This window comes from Mus pahari, chromosome 12 (genome assembly GCF_900095145.1).
Source record: "Mus pahari chromosome 12, PAHARI_EIJ_v1.1, whole genome shotgun sequence".
Classification (NCBI taxonomy): domain Eukaryota; kingdom Metazoa; phylum Chordata; class Mammalia; order Rodentia; family Muridae; genus Mus; species Mus pahari.
In genome coordinates this window covers 51,225,765-51,244,028 of record NC_034601.1, presented here as the reverse complement: position 1 = coordinate 51,244,028, position 18,264 = coordinate 51,225,765, and the positions used below count along the sequence as shown (strand labels likewise).

The window sequence follows — 18,264 nt, the reverse complement described above, 5'->3', positions numbered from 1 at the left end:
AAAAAAAAAAAAAAAAAAAAAAAAAAAAAAAAAAAAAAAAAAAAAAAAAAAGAATCCTGTTCTGAATTTCTGTAGCTTGTGAAAGCTACTCTATGAAGTGCATCTTGAACAAGAACCCAGAGAGTTAAGCTGGAAATTATTACTTCTAAAAACATATATTTTGTCTGAATGGTTAGAAAAAGGGCAAATTAATTGACTGTTAAAAGATGTATTCATCTGGTCATCCTGACTAGAAATGGTACATGCATGTTCTAAATTCCTTTACAAATGTCCTTATTCAACTAGGAGCATTCCAGCTAATATTCTATGTGAACAATGCTAAACACAGACTGAAAATATAGCAGGTGACCTCCCTGTAGACCAGATGGCTTACAATAGTCCCAGAAGGTCCATTAGTAAGTAGCATCAGGTACAACCGCAGTCAATCATCTGTATTTCTTTGCATGACATTTTAACCTAGGAAAAGAAGTATTTTTATAACCCCCTGGAGCTGAATGTTTGACCTTAGAGTTTGCTGTCTGTGCCTTTTTTTTCTGTCAGTCCTCATGACTACAAATGCTATTATTAGTCATAAGACTGTTCAGGCCCTTCTAAATTCCAGTCATGCTATTTGGCGCTCTGACCTAAGCCTAACAGGAAATTCAAAATCCTAATTATTTCCAAGAAGTCTAATTTTTTAGCATTTACTTTGAATTTTCCCACCTCTTTGTGTAACCCAGAACTATGGTAAATGTTAGCAAGGTTGTGCCATCACATCCTTCACAAGCAAGGAGTGTATTTCCCAGAGGAAAGTGAGCAAGTCTGTGTACCGTCTATCCTGGAACTAAATCACAATTGTTGGTAGGATAAGTGGTCTTACAAAAGCCATCACAACTCTGTTTCATGTAATAAATAGAAAATGTTTATTGAGTAAAGGCCAGACAACAAAAAAGGGACCCATGTGGCAGTAAGGTAAGGACATGTGGGAAGAAAGGCAATGAAACAAAATGTCAGGAGGTGCAGTGGGTAATGAGGTGACAGGATCTAGTGGAGAATGGCGGGAAGCAGAGATCAAGGGGAGAGGGAGAGAATACACCAGTATAGAATATTCATGAAAACCCTGTGTGAAAGTCTATTGCTTTATAAGCGCAAAGGATAAATTTTAAAAGTATTTGTCTTGATTAAGTGATACAGTTCACAAACAAAATTCAGAACTTAGTGAGAATCAAAGATTCTCTTCACTGACAGCACTCATCATGTAAAGGGAGCAGCTCTCTGAGCATCTTCATCCATGTAAAGGGAGCAGCTCTCTGAGCATCTTCATCCATGTAAAGGGAGCAGCTCTCTGAACATCTTCATCCATGTAAAGGGAGCAGCTCTCTGAGCATCTTCATCCTTGTAAAGGGAGCAGCTCTCTGAGCATCTTCATCCATGTAAAGGGAGCAGCTCTCTGAGCATCTTCATCCATGTAAAGGGAGCAGATCTCTGAGCATCTTCATCCTTGTAAAGGGAGCAGCTCTCTGAGCATCTTCATCCATGTAAAGGGAGCAGCTCTCTGAGCATCGCTTGCCTTTTCTGCCTATGCTCGCTCACTGGGTGGTCCTCCAAGTTGACATTTGCTTTAAACCAGATCAACTTTGGCATTTATTTGCATATGTCTACATTGTTAGTCTTTGTCACTAGAATCATAAACACTTATCCTCAGAGACAGGTCTATCTTTGACAATTTGTGGCACAAATGTCAGTAGGACCAAAATTATCCTTAAGTTTAGGGATACACATAGGTGTACAGGGGGTTGCTAGAGAACATTCAGTTAAATCTGTTGTGTCACAGAATTTCTTCAAATTTTATATATATATATATATATATATATATATATATATATATATATACATACATATACATTTATATATAATATATACATAAATATATTACATGTATACACATACATACTTATACATATATGTATATAGTATATACTATACCATATACTATTATATATTATATATCATATTATGTATGTATGCATATATACACACAAATATATATGTATGTATATATGTATGGTGTAGTATAGGAGATGCATATGTCACAGTGTAGATGCTATGATGCATGTGTGAAGTCAAGGGACAACAGGTGGAAGTTAGCTCTCACTTTCTATCATGTGAATTCTATGGGTTGAATTTTAGTCTTCAGATATAGTGGAAAGTCCATTTATCCACTGAAATATATCACTGGCCCCTTGCTATTTTCCTAACACCATATATTATTGAACTAGCAGATACTTCTCTATAACCATTTTTTCACCCATGCCCCATGTTCCCCGAAATAACAACTCTGTGACTTCTTATATGTGACTGAAGAAATACCTTGGCTTTGGCTCATTTCTGTAGCTCATAACTCATTTTTTCTTTCTTTAACTAGTCTGAGTCATGCCACGTGGGTCATAGCCTCTCTTTCAGTTTCATGTATCTGTCTTCCTCAGTTTTGGAGTATAGCTTCCCCACATCCGACTCTATCCCAGAAATCCTCTGTCTGTACTGGAACTTCCACCTATCTCTCTATTTCCTGCCTAAGCTAACAGGTCAACAGCATTTTATTGGCAGGTGATGCTTCCGTACATTGCACAAGAAATTCTTTCTATACTTCTCTGCCACTATCATGGCAAAGGAAGCAAGTTAATTGAATATAGTTTGTATTGACTTCTAATGCTCAATGACAGGCAGAGAATTTTCAGGAGAGGAAAAGACAAGAAAGGCAGAGACTCTTACACATGCTGTTTCACATATTGATTTTATGACTCCCATGCATTGTATTATCATGAGTAGTTGTCTTATATGAGCTCCCTGCTAACTTGAAATTTTCTTTGAGGTGATAAAGTTATGTAAGGATTGTAATGAAGACATAGGTCTTCAAAGGGGTATTTCAAAGGAGCTATATTCATATACACATACAAGCTGATATCAATTAAAACCCAAATTAATGAAACAATCTAGGTTAAAACAGACTTTGCTGCCTCCCTGAGCCATGTGTGAATTGTTTCTTTTAGCAGAATGAGCTGCTTCTGTGCTTAGTGAGTGGAGAAAATGAATTAACAAGCCATGTACCCAACATCTAATATCTGGCTAAACTGTGACTAAGAAGAGGCAAGTGGTGTATTTGGAATCAAAACCAAAATGAGGGGGAATCCTTTAAGTCAAGAACTTTAAAGGATAGTAGAGAGTTTCTGAGAAACAAAAATGAATAGCAAGACCTGGATATGAAGTTCCTAAGCCTCCATTTCTGGGACTTCTTGCTTTCTTGGTGATTACAGAGAGCATAGATGAATAAAAAGGGAGGAGCCCCCATTGACTATCCAATAGCAAATGGTATTGGATAAGCATATATAGGAGCAACCGACCTTAAATGAACTCAAATAGGTTGTACTGTGTTTGTGTATGTGCACATGTAGCAATAATAATTAAAGAAAAAGCCATGAACTTGAAAGAGGGTTCCAAGCTATAAGAGTAAATGAGAAAAAAGAGGAAATAAATAGAAATTATAAATAAAGGAATTTAAGGTAGAAAAAAAATAAGAGAAAATTGGCATTCACTAGATCATTGCAAAAGAAAGATCAGTCCTTCAAAAAATTGCGTTCAGTGACTGTTTTCAAAGCCCTACTTTGACAATTCCTTCAATATTGTGTGTGTGTGTGTGTGTGTGTGTGTGTGTGTGTGTGTGTGTGTGTGTGTGTATTCTATAGTATCTACATTTGGGAAATAATAAAGGGAAGTTCGCATACCATCATAGTCTCCAAAGATTGATTTTGTTAGTATGTACTTGAGAGATCCCAGGGCATGCAAGACAGAAAAAAATTCCATGCGGACAGAGATTTGTAACTGCAGGTCTGCAGCCTTCTATCCTCTTTGCCTAAAAACTACTTGATCAAACAAACAAACAAAATAAAACAAAACCTACCTATGTGGTATCAGTGACCTTGCAAAAACATTTGGGCAATAATTTTTTTTAACAAATATATAGCACATGCAAAAAAATCTGTAAATATACATACCATATGACCAAAATTATACACCTGAAAGATATAAGTATTTAAATGTTCCTTAGTAGAGAAAATTAAGTTGTAATTTGGAGGTTGTTGCAGAAGAAATCAGCAATATGATGATAGTGAAGGTAAACCTAATGGTCGTTAAGGGACAATGACTTCTTTTTGCCCAAAATAATACTCAGAATATGTTCACAGAATGACTGAGTAGTGAAGGTGTTTACAACTGTAAAATTGTTTAAACCATCATTTCATTATGTAAGTATAAAAAAAAAAAATCTCTTCCATCATTATGTTTAGAGATGAATTACTCAAATTGTTAAGAGCTAATAAGTGTGCATCCAGATCTTGAGACGGTCATCTCGCCCCCATTCCAAAGTTCTTTAGTTTTATATGACCTAATCAACTAAAGCCTGGCAAGAATTAGAGAAATTGAATATACTGACATGTCAATTTTCGTAGAATACAGCTCATTAAATCAACAATGAAAGAACAATTTTAAGGGTTCTTCAGCAAGTTATCTAACAGAATACATACATACATACATACATACATACATACATACATACATACATACATACTCCAGAGGCCAAAGTTGGGAAGAGCTAACAAAGATTATAAATAGCTGACAGGTAAAACAGGAGTCACGCATGTCTGTGGGAGAGGCCGGAGCTGGTTTCACAACTGTCTTTAGAGAAACCACTGGAGGTGGAGAGGGGAGTCATGGTGTCCTCTCTATGACAAAAGAAGAGGAAATGAATAGAAATTATAAATAAAGGAATTTAAGGTAGATGGAAAGATTTCACTGGCAGCAAAGACTTTACTAACCCTGAAAGGATTCCTGGGGAGGTTTTCAAATTCCCTATCTGGATGTATTTACAAGAAGAAAGATAGCTATCAGCCTTGGGTGGCTGAAGCAGAGACCTGCAGGAATTTGCTCCAAGCTGGGTCCATTTCTGTCAAACACAGTGAAAGCTGGAGACTTGGAGTGGCATTGCCCCTGAGAACAACCTTACCCAAAGTAATCATTTCCTTGGAAAATCAACTGGCATCTGCTCATTGGTTATAAGTGGAATGTACAATTATAATACATTCTGGTTTTTATTTTCTTTTTTAGTCTGGTTTCCAGTGGAAAGAAAGAAGGCTTATGAAATCTCTCTGGCACGCTGAACACTGCTTAATATATTTTCATTTTCCTTCTGCAGGCTGGTTACAACCAAGTCCCTTAGAAAATAGAGACCCAAAGTAGCAGTACATGAACCCTTCCACTGGGGAGTGGGAAGTTCTCTCTCTTCTCCTCCAGAACATCAGCCTTTCCTTTCTTACCACCACCAAGACTACACCAAGTTTTGTACCGGCTGAGAATTTCACTAGCTTCAGTTCCAGCCTACGAACAGCAGAACACCGGGCACTAGCACTTGGTAGCCAATCCTCTAATTGATTTTGTTTCTCTGTTTACACAGCTGCACACCTGTTTGCCTGAAGTCTTCGCTACAATTGTCTGGTTTTTATTGTGAGTTCCTAGGGGCAAGGTGTGCAGTCTGTTACATTTACTTTACTCAACACTATGTACACATGTGCAGGTGTGACTGTGTTTGGAAAAAATGGTTCCTGGTATGAGTGGATGCTCAAAAAAAATATTATTGTGCAATTCATCAACATTGTAAAGAATGAACTCTGGGTGAGGAAGGGTCTAATCCCCTGGCTCTCCTGTGTGGTACAACAAAGCCATAATCACTGTCAGGGATCAAAGAGCGTTGAACAGTGTAAGCAGGGTCCAGCCAACCACTGGGAAGGCTAATAAATCAGGTTAGAAGTTGAAAATGATAAAACAAGCAGGGTAGCATTTATTTAACAGTTTGCCTCAAGCGTGTCTTTCCCATCTTTGTGTGTAGGCGTCATCTTTCTGGGATTCTCAGTTCAGAGCACTGGAGGACAATATCCACTATCACATGGGGATGTTGCACTTCATGTACCCCAATGAAGACAATAAGTTCATAGCATCCTCAATGTCCTATTTCTTTGGTTATTTTTACCATAATTAGTATTTTTACCTTCCCACCAATTCCTGTAAAAAGCTACACTCCAATCTCCCCTTTTATCTATTGGTCATCCTCACTGACCCAAAAGACAGAGATGAGTCGATCTACACTGCCTGCTGGGTTAAAAATTCCATTTTCTCCTTAGGGATCTTCAAAGTTGTGTTTTTCCAAAGGACAAAATGACTAATAGAAATCCATCCCTCAGGATAAGCACAAGAAATGACATTTTACATAATCTAAGAAATATTTTCTAGGCACCAGCTATGAAACAAATCATAGCTTCTGTCTTTAAAATGCAGACTATCAAAGGCTAGAGAGATGATTCTTTGATGAAAGTATGTTCTGCCCTTCCAAAACATCAGGGTCTTGCTTCCAGCACGCACTTTGGGAGTTTACAACCACCTATAACTCCAGTGTTAGGAATAACTAACTCCTTGAATCTACATGAGCCCCAGCACTCACATGCAAAACCCATACATAGACACACATGCACAGACGCATATGCACATATATATGTGTACACATCCACATATATATATATGCATGTACACACATCTGTAATTATATAAACACAGACACACACATGTGTTTGAACACATGTGTACACACACGCATATATATATTTATATATATTCATAATTAAAATATTAAAAGAGTAAATCTTAAAAATGTACATGCTTTAAGATCTTAAAAATATTTTAAATGATCTTAAACTTAAGAATGCTGCTATATTGTAGGAGTGTGATGAAGATTGAATTATACATATTTAAAGTATATTTATTGGACACAATGTATCCTAATAAATAGTAGTTCTTAGTAGTATTGCTTAGTACAATTTCATTTATTACTAATTTTTAGGAACAAATTAGATTATTGTCAGTTTGGTTTAATTGTTGAGGGGAAGAAAGAATTATCGCATTCAAAAAAGAAGAAAACAAAAAAACTATTGTCAAGAACACTGAAGTCAGGATGACCACACAAACTTGGACCTCAACCATGCTTTGATGTCTGTAGTCTGGTTCTCATCCTGTTCTTCCTAGGATGCTTCAAAGTCTTGATCACGTCCCAAGATCACAGAAAATATTTTTATCTCCTTCATGCTTCTTCCAACCCTGGTCTTATTCATGGCTATTTCACAGAACAAGTAACAAGATAAACTTGAAGTTTTTCACAAGAATCAATTAGACAGGAATATACCAATCTTTAACTTTGAAAACAAATTGCTTAGTAGATTATTGTAGGTAAAATATTGTACTTAATGAATTGATTTCCAAATCATTTATTGCCTAGATGGCTATGTTAACTGGTCATAATGTAAGTAATGAGATGATATTAATGCAAAGGTATTGTAATATAATTATCTCAAGCAAAAAAAAACATCTACATAGTTTTTATATTTTGGTTCAGCTTAAGGTTTGTTCTATATTGCCAAATGTCTAGAGCAATAAAAGAAGACTTCATGTCTGGTTCTCCTTGACTAGTTACAACTGAAAACACATAATCTTTGTTTGTTTTCCATCTGTTATTGGATGGCCTCTGGCTTATCTGAATCATCATTATATTCTTACTATTATAGCCTACTTGAAGGTTCAGACCATCGTTTGCCTGACTGAAAAAGAAAGCGAGTGCCTTCCTTACCTCCTCAGTAAAGATGAGATGCTCATGGGAAATAATATATTGCAAGGATGATTGACAGGTACACCTACAACAAAAAATCTGAGCGAACATCAGACATCACCTCTTGAACTGTAGTGAGGGCCAATTTTAAATCCCAACCACATAAGCTTCTCTCTTCTAGCCTTCTAAAGTGAAGTCACCATTTCTCAATTATATCCATCTTTTGTGTAGTTGATTCCACAGTCCTCTTGTCCTCATTCCAAATTAATAAAACCAAACATTCCATATATACCTTAGAGATGTGGGTACTTTCAGGTTGTACCAGATCAATTAGTGTTGCCTGCTTTGAACCTTATAAGTGGACTCATGAGACAATTGATTAATTTTATAAGCAAGAGGAAATGAGTTCACTAATCACACTTAAAAGAAAACCAGGGATTTGGCAATCCAGATCCTCAGTGGTGGTTTAACACGACCTTAGACATGTCTTTCTTTTTTCAATTTACCAAGACTTACTTGTCAATTAAGGTTTGACCTTGTTCCAGTAGAAAGGAATTTTGCAGAGTTTTGTCTAAGACTATACAACCTTGAGTTTCTCTTAATTAAACTGAAAATGGGCTCTCTCTGCTTTCAAACATATGAAGCCATGGACCAAATCAATAGTTTTCTCCATAGAGAAGAAAGACTCACTTCCAGGAACTTCAAGGTGAATAACCCATTTTTTTCTGAGACCATACATTTCTAAACAACTCAAATGTGCAGTTGAAATACTGTATCTAACTGCAGTATAAATCAATGGGCCTTTATCATGCTTTTGACAACAACATATATCAGTAAGGTAATATTTAGTCTCCCTTTAAAAACTTCATATTTGATGGGCGGTGGTGGTGCATGCCTTTAATCCCAGCACTTGGGAGGCAGAGGCAGATGGATATCTGAATTCAAGGACAGCCTGGTCTACAAAGTGAATTCCAGGACAGCCAGGGCTATACAGAGAAACCCTGTCTCAAAAAAAACCAAAACAAAAACAAAACAAAACAAACAAACAAACAAACACAACAACAACAAAAACCACTTCATATTTAGTGCCTTAGAGGATGTTGATGGTATAAGACTGGGGAGTTTTGTTTTACTGATTCCTTGTTCACTAAATTTTTCCTTAGTAATGTGTAAACAATAGAATCTTTCATTTTTGCATACTTGTTAGATTAGTTGAGTATAGGCACATAACATAGTTGGCAAGAAACTGGCCCAAAGAGCGTATTTAAGTATTCTCTCATCCTTCATAAACCATAAGAATATAATCAACCTGCTTTATGTTGGAAATTCAAAACTGGTTAGGACAGACCATATTGATATACATATTGAAACCTATATCTGGATATCTGAGATAATGTAATGCACTCTGTGAAATATTACGGCACATCTATAAATAGCAGTTTGAAACAGCAATTCACATTATACATAATCGTAGGTTTTATAAAATTAAACCTCAGTACTATAGAACTTTATAATCATACCTGGTTACTGAATCCCAACCCGCAAAGTTCTTACATCTCAGAATGAATGGTACCACAGGAGACAGTTCTAACTCCACTTACCAAAGGCAGTAAATACCCCACTTTATTCTAGATGCTTGAATTAAGCCAGTCTCAAAAAAATAAAAATAAAAAATAAAGTTTAAAAAGACTGTTTTCAACACTTATAGTGATAAAAGAAAAGTCTCTTTTCTAAGACTTGCTCCTTATCCAGTGAATAATCACATGTTCAATAGCAATAAAATACTGCTGAGAGATAAACATTCTTCATTTCAAAGCAAGGAGCCTGTTGAATGGTGATACAGTTTCAAAAGTATGTGATTTGACAAGGGAGCTCTCATCATGCTCCTGAAAAAATTTTACGCTGCTGTGATTTTGTTTGTGGGTTTTTCTTTTCTTCCAAATTGAAGGAATGTGCTTAACTCTAATCAGAACCATCAAAGCCTTTAAAAACGCCCATAGAGTTTTAAATTTCTGGCTTAAAAAGAAAATAAAGTGTTTAAAATCTCAAGTGCTGATTTTCTTGCCCTGTTAAGTTCTGTATTTAAGAATTGCAAGATGTGTTTATTTATAAGGGGTCTAAGAAGTATTTATAAATACTAAAGTATGTGCCTGGCCTAGTTCTGTTTGCAAGGAAGGTTTAGTAGAAAAAGACAAGTTTCCTGCACCCAGGTAAGGAGATGGAGGTGGGTATGGTGGTCCATGTCAGTAATCTCAGCACTTGAGATGCAGAGAAAGGAGGGATTCCGGTCATCCTCAGCTGGATGGACATGAGGTTGGCCTGAGCTATCTGAAACTATGTCAAAGAAAAAAAGAAAAAGAGAGAAAGAGGTTGGAGAAGGAAATGTAGACGGGGAGGGAACAGAAAGGAAAGTTAATGGAAAAGCAGAAAAGTTCATGATAAGGCCGACTTTAAGTGAAGATGATGTATAATGGAGGAAGAAAGATCTAACTGCTACTGCAGAGTTAAAGGGAGATGGAAGATACGTGGAAATGAGTACATTATTTTAGAGCAGAGTAAGAAAGGCATCTCTGAGGAAGTGATGTTCAAACTGGGATTTAAATGAGCAAGGGCCCATCCATACAGTGGTCTCAGGGAAAGTACTCCCGGGCAAGGAATGAAAAAAGGGCTGAACTTAGCTGACAGTGTAAGTTGCAATAAAGACCACCATAAGGGTTCTCTGTGTGGTCTGAAGGTGGTCAGACTTCCTAGTCAGAAGTGCGTGGCTCCAAAAGACAGTAGCCTAGCACGCAAGTCAGCTCCTCGTTCTTCTACGAACCACCTTCAGATGTTACGCCAAGTGTGCTGACACACGCCTGTAATGCTAGCAGCTGGAAGGAGACAGGAGGATTGGGAGTTCAGTGTATCCTCAACTACATGACATGCTCCAGACAAGTCCAAACTATGAGATGCTATCTCAAAATAATGACAAAGAGAATGACAAGAAGAAAAAAGAGAGCGAATAAGGATGAGAAGAAAGCTGTACTGTGTCTCTTCCACTGTGCTGGATTGGTCAAAGCCACCATAAGTGTTCCCAAATTCATAGGAAGGAACACAGAGAAGAGGTGAGGGATTGGGATCATGTGAAAAACTTCCAGAGGATAACAGTTTCTCAAGGGCTAAGGTTCCCTCTACTTCACCTTTCCATTTGCCCATGATGACTTTTACTTATAATATTTTGATATCATTTTTCGTTATGGCTGTTTCAAATGCCTTGCAATTCATTTGTAGAGAATAAGTATCTGTTTAAAATATCTGTTTATAAAAACCAAGAATGGTTCTGGAGAAATGGAGTTAGGAGTTAGAAGTACTTGCTGCTCTTGCAGAAGACCAGGATTCAGGTCTCAGTTCCCACATTGAGTGGTCTAGAACAAATACACTGTGTGTCCAATATGAGGTGTTCAATGTCATCTTCTGGCTACCATGGGCACATGAACACACAATGTACATATCCATACACTCAGGCACATACACAATAAATAAATACATTTTAATCAAAGGGGTTATCAATTAATATATTTGAAAAGGCATCATGTTATTGTCTTAGGCTACTTTAGTACTAGACATTGTTATTACAGTCACTTCATTCTTATCTCTTTTATCCTAAAACTCTTGTCAATGAAAACTCATCTCATAAGTGCATGTTGGACCATACATTTAGTGTGGAGAAGAAAAAGAAGTTTGAGTATTTCTTGCTTAGTACTTTGCCTTGGTTCTAGCTCCGTCTTCCAAAGTAAACTGAAATGTGATGAGTTTTAAATCGCCTGTGTAGGCAATATGTCCACTCCCATCTTACAGTGTTTGAGTCCTGAATACTTCGGTTTGTTTCACACCCAGAGACTATAGGTCTCTTTCCAATGGCAAAGTAAAGGTTAAAGTCAGCTTAGTTGCGCTTAGCTGCATTTGTAAGAGCTGAATAAGTGGATACTATATTTGAAAGCACAAAATATGGAATGACTGTGTCATTACAGAAAGTAATAGAGTACTGTTCCATAATGTGCCGCTCATGACAAAACTGCAAATCGGATGCCCAAATTCAGCACCTGATTCCTAATCAACAAAATCTGGCCTTCAGATCTTGATCTACATTCTGAAGCTGCTTCTGTTTAAATCTTTTTCTGAACAACAAATACAAGCATCTCTTAGGCACATCTCTGTGAAACACAATAAAAACAAGTGAGATCGCCTGTTAGTAAAAGCAGTGAAATTCTGAAACTCAGCTCTCTAATGGGAAAAATCACACATGGTTTGTGAATCATCTAATGAGGGACAATGCAGAGGTGTGTATCTCTGCTTGAGTTGTGTCAAAATTAAAAGAAAATCTAAACAGATAAAAGCCTACCACACCCTATTTGACAAGTAACTAAGAACAAATTCTAATTCAAGGTGAATGCAAATGAGGTGGGGAAAAAGGCATCTTTCAAAAGTTGACTTTTCTTAAAGGAGACTATACTTTCCGAGGCATTACTTCCTCACACGCTTGCTCTCTCCATAACAAATGTCCACATCCTTTCTAAACTATCTCTGATCTATGTCAGCAAGAATAGAATTAATGGCAGTTGAATATGTGATTAGTGAAAACAAGGACACATGATGGATGGTCTATTTGGATGTGTGTGTGTGTACATGTTAACTTTGTATCACTGTAACCAATACTGTAAAAGAGGATGAGGTTTTCTGGCTTACAGTTTCAGAGGTGCCAGGTCATGAGCTCTTGACTGTTGTTTTGAGCCTTGTAGTATATTATGGGTTAGGGTTAGTGGAAGTAGAGGCTTGCCCACCTAGTGATAACTAAAAAACAAAACAGAGTCATCAGGGTTCCAATATTTCTTCAAAAGGACTCTCCTAACGACCTAACTACCTCCCAGTAAACCCCACCCCTTAAATGTTCCACCAACTCTCAATGACAGCACAGACTAATAAGAAATTTAACATATGGGTGTCTGGAGAGATTCCAAATCTAAGCTATAGCAATATACTATATAAAAAATTAATGTGTACTTGTTTAAATAAAAGCAAAACACATGTTCTCTCCTTCCCATTAATATATAAGAATCTCGATTAGATCTTAAATGTGCATTTAAATCTTGTATGTGTTTATACATTTCTACTATACAATTCCTCATACGATACAGAAAAAAAAAAAAAAACTTTGATAATAGTTCTTCATCTTACTTTACACACAACCGAATAAAAGCATCTTCGTCTTTCCACTTCAGAAGCTGATCTGTAAATCAAGTAAACCCTGTGAAGAGACTGCACCCAGCCCCAGTGGTATTACAAGAAGAGTCAAGCAAGGACTTTGGTCCTCAATTCTACTGGCCAGCCAAGCCTAAATGTAAGTTTGAGGAGGGGAGAGAGAAGAGAGGGAGGAAGGGAAGGGGGAGGGAGGAGGGAGAGAGGGAGGGAGGGTGAGCACCAGCCATGCATGGATCCACTGGTGAAGCAGGTACTTGTAGCTGTGCAGTACATAAAAAATTGGGCAGATAGTACTCTGTCTTTCTTCAAGTGTGATTGTCCTGTCTCCAATACTATCTACACTGCTGAAAAAGACTTGAAACTGTCACTAATATTGAATTAAAAAATAAACATAAAATACAGAATTGTGAGCCTAGCTGATTTTAAGTCCAGGCATGTTGAAATAGACTCTTAGAATAATCATTTCCATAGGACCTGAATAGGTATCCAAGTGTCCACCAGATGCTAGCAGCTAGATTGTACGGGGAAAAATTGCTAACTTAAGCTTCTTTTCATGATTCATCATGGGATTTTTAAGTAATAAAAGATCTGAAGATTTATAAAATAAATAATTCCAGTGCAAATGGGAAAATTAAAATAATCTTATCATCTCCCAGACATGTCTATATGTGTTTTTCTACCATTATCATATTTCTCTTAATTGGGTCCATTTTTTTTCCAGCTGATATTTTATAGTTTGAAGTTATGAGCTATAATGAAGAAATTATTCATTTCAGATGATTGAAGTGATATGCACTGAATTTTCCCAAAGACAGGCTAGGATGATTGAAACACAGCATGATATAGCAAATGTGGTTTTATTCACATGTGATACTCAATATATCCACAGTGAAAAGTAATAACAGCTTGCCAGAATCTCTTTTCTTTTTTAATTGATGTCTCAGTAGAAGCAATAAAAATGTAAAGTACATCATTAACTTTTGAACCTTGACGGAAAAAAAAAGTTAACAACATACCATCCAGTTCTGACAAGTAGACATTATCTCATAGTACCCACACCATCCTGTGCTTATTACGGTTGCCTGGTTTTAAGTGTGACTTTTGGACACATGGCGTGAGAGTTCCTAATATATAACAGCACAATGACTTTTTACAGTGTGCTTTTATTTCATAATTGAAAGATTGATTGGTTAAGCTTCTTCAGTGTGTGTGTGTGTGTGTGTGTGTGTGTGTGTGTGTGTGTGTGTGTGTGTGTGTTGGTGTGTTTTCCTGTGCTGGAGATATATCATTGGAACTTAAAGACATACACAGTATAGCATCCAGCCACATGACCATGTCCTGACTTAAGTGCATCCATTCAGAGCATATGGAGGAATGCAAATACTTCAATATTACATTTTTTAATGTAGATACTGCCCACTCTTTGTACTGGGTCCCCCATCAAAGCTAGATGCTCCCCAAAATGTTTATAATGCAAAGCTATTGAATAATTTAAAAAAAAATGTGTTTGTTTAAGCAGCAGAGGATAGGATTCAGGTTGATGGAAGGTGTGCAGAAACGAGTGAGGAGAGGCATGGCATGCGTTGCATCTGCTCTTGAGGAATTAAATCCAGAGAAACTCCACGGTTCTTACAACCAACTACAGACTCAGCTTCTGGATTTCTTGTAACAAAATCTTGCTGCCAAGGACATTGACGGGCTCACCCAGTAAAAAATTACAATAATAATGTTCGACTAAATCATAAAAAAATGCAGAAGGTGATTATTACAGGGCAAAGGAGGGGAACTGCCTGTAAAGTAGTGGTAGAAAGATCAAAAGTATATTTTATTGGACTTTTAAAAAATTAAGTTCTTTGTTTTTAAACTAAGGTGCAAAGCAATAAAATGTAAAGGTGACTCAATAAACTATTCCATTCAATAGTCAAGAGAAGGAATTCCGCAAGTCAAGTAAAAGTTATTGATATTCAATATGACCAAGTGAGGCAAGCCTGACGCTTTAATTGCCAGTTTCCTAATGAAAATTACCAAGGGAAAGTCATTTTAAAGAATGTTAATTGAAAGAAGCTGGGCAGTGGTGGCACACTCCTTAATCCCAGCACTTGGGAGGCAGAGGCAGGCGGATTTCCAGCCTGGGCTACAGAGTGAGTTCCAGGAGAGCCAGGACTACACAGAGAAACCCTGTCACAAAAAAAGCAAAACCAAACAAGAACAACAACAACAAAAAAGAACTTTTTGCATATATGTCTTTTTCTTTGTCAAAATGAATTGGGTTTATGTTTGCTTTCCCACAGAATTAAAACTCAAAAGTGTTTTTTTTAAGCATCCTTTTCAGTTCTGCAAAGATGCTTGTTTGACACAATATAGAAAATGACAAAAAAAAAAAAAAAAAAAAAAAAACCTACACAAATCCACACTGTGAAAGGCATACAGTTAGGGAAAGAGAAATAGATAGTGACCTGCCCTGTGCTTTCCAAGATTACACAAAGGAACTGTCTAAATTATTTTTAATTAACTAGAGCTACTTTTCTGATCAATGTTTTACCTTCCAAAGTACAGATTACCTATGAATGTACCACAGACATCGGAGTACACACATTCCATATTTTCTTCAAGTATATCTGCCAGTGAGAAAAAATTAACGAAAACTAGCTCCTTTGGACCATTAAATATCTAATATGCCTTACACCTGGTAAGCACCAAATAACATGGGTTGGACCTATAAATTCCTACTTTCTGTTTATCATTAATCTGTCTCTTGGAGTCACACTATAAGTGGTGGTGTCTCACACATGAGAACTAATGAAGGACATCTGTAACCAAAAATATCCATGGAAAACTTGCAGCATTGATCCATATCTGTGTCATTAATCAAGTCCAGCACAGAAGGACTTTCTTGTGGTTGTGCTGTTTTCGAGATAGAGTTGAGAAATTACAGTTTAATTCAAACATTGTTTAAAACTTTGAAGAACATGGGGTTTTATGTTATATGATGGCAGTAAAGTCCAGTCATTGACGGCTGTAATACTAAGTATATAAGGATATAAATATCCTTATATATACTTTAGCTGAAAAACAGTATGCAAGTAACTGTTCATATAGAATTTACTTCTTAATGCCACTCTCCTCTTTCCTCAATCTTTTAAATAAAAATATCTTTAGAGGGGAAAAAAAAGCACCATTTTAAACTAGTCCGGTATGAGCAGTGTTTAGCTGAAGCAGATGGCTGGGAGTCAGAGGCCCCAGCTACTAACCTCCATTCCCTACCAATTCGGAATGTGGCCTTGGGCAAGTCATGAGAGCAAAATCTACAATAAAAGACATAATAATGTCTTACATGTGCTTGGCATTTTATGGTTTAACATCACACTTTCACATACAATATGTTATTCAATCTTATCCCCCCAACCTCCTGAGAGGAATATAGTAGTCATATAAAATTTTCCATTTGAAAGAATGGGGGATTTGAGACCCAGAGAAACTAAATCGCTTCTTCATAGTCACATCAATAGCAAATGTCAGAGCCAGAAAACAGACAGTTGTAGATGTGGTGCTGGTCTCTGTCCTCCCTCTATACCATATTGCCACGCTCTGATATCTTCCAGTGTGATACACAGGAGACAGGCAGCATTTCTAATGTGGTGGTCACAAACCATATATGGTTATCAAGCACTTGAAATGTGGTTCGGCCTCATCAAAATATGCTTTTAGTAGGAGACATATCCCAAATTCTTAAGGCAAAGATTTAAAAAAAAAAAAAAAAGAATGCATGCTGAAATTATACTTGCAATATCCTGAGATCAATGAAGTAACATGGTTTAGATAGTGATGATTGTATTAATATGTATAACTCAGTCTGAATACGTTTACCTGTCTCTTTACGTAGTTTAGCACAGCTACCAGAGAATGACTTTGTATAGATGACTCACACCCTTCTGTGGTGTACTGCTAGGCCTGAGAATTCCCGTGCTCAGTACCCACAGTATGATTTCATATTACTGGCCTTGGATAGGCATCTGCCTTGATGGAGCTTAAACAGATTTCCCAAAAAGCATTCGGGAGTAGTGTAGATTAATGCTAGTGATCCAGTCACACTTGTACATCTCCCATATCCAGGCGAGAGATCAGGCTTTACTCTCTGACACTTCCAAATGCTCACTCATTATGAGGATTCATTGTATACTCACTTAAATGCGTGAAAGGTTTAGAACCTAAAATTCCACAGGAAAATCACAAGTTATATTTGTAGTTCTGTATCACTGTTCATTTTAAAATATGTTCTCCCATAAATATCAAGAGTGAAATAGATACCTGGCTGTTATGCTAATATAGGTAATGATGATAAAAAACAATTATATGTAAATTTGTTATCTGGTAAATTTTATCCTGTTCACCATAGCCTCAAAAGTAGAATTAGGGAAAAAAATATAACTGAAAATCCTCAAGGAAAAATTGTAGTAGCAAAATATAACCCCAAACACTAATAGCATCTATCTTTCATTTACTATATGGGATGGGCTCAATTCCTACCCTAAAAGTTAAACTAAGACTATCTCATGTAAACATCACAGGGATTTTAAAATTAGCAACAGGAGAAACAGAAAACAAAGCCTTTAATTACTGTTGCCTCTTACTTCCATGCTACCTGAACTCATGATGCAACCAACCAAGACAGTATTAGGGTATCTGGAATTCATTGGGTAATACTGAGGTCAGCTCCGTATTCAGGCCAGGGACAGTTCTAAACACTGTGAGAACATTGTGCAGAAAGATTGTCCCCAAAGAGTGCACCAGTTTGTTATTTTGTGAATGGTGTACACTTAAAAACAAGAGTTAGAAAAGGAAGAGTCACATTCTAAAGACCTTCTTTATAGGTTAATAGAAATCTTTACAGTTCTGTTCCAGAGAGCTGTAGGGTTTTTTTTTTTGTTGTTTTTTTTTTGTTTTTGTTTTGTGTGTGTGTGTGCATGAAGGAATAAAAAAAAAAAAACATACCTAGAGTAAACTGGTTTCCTAATTAGGGGGAGAAGGGGATAAATATTTTCTAGAACAAATGAACCAAGGAATAACATGCAAAAAATCATATTTTGGATTTTTAGATTTTCAAATAGAATCTATTACAGGTTGTCACATTCTTAATGCTTACCCAGAATAAAATAAAACAAACAAACAAAAACTGTTAACAACAGCCAGCTCTATGTGGGTGAGAGAATTCAAATACTTCTACATCTTAATTTAAATTTCGATGCAAAATTTTTCAAACTGACCATCTGTGTGCGTGTGTGTGTGTGTGTGTGTGTGTGTGAGAGAGAGAGAGAGAGAGAGAGAGAGAGAGAGAGAGAGAGAGA

General features: G+C 36.7%; 1 protein-coding gene across 1 annotated transcript in view; it reads left to right on the top strand.

The window, feature by feature from the left end:
- The window catches only part of Col8a1 (collagen type VIII alpha 1 chain), a 131,125-nt gene that overhangs the window by 64,522 nt on the left and 48,339 nt on the right, over positions 1-18,264 (top strand). Inside the window, exon 2 of the mRNA XM_021209503.2 lies at positions 12,940-13,058. The gene's annotated coding sequence lies outside the window, so the exon portion shown is untranslated. The remainder of the gene's footprint in view (positions 1-12,939; positions 13,059-18,264) is intronic.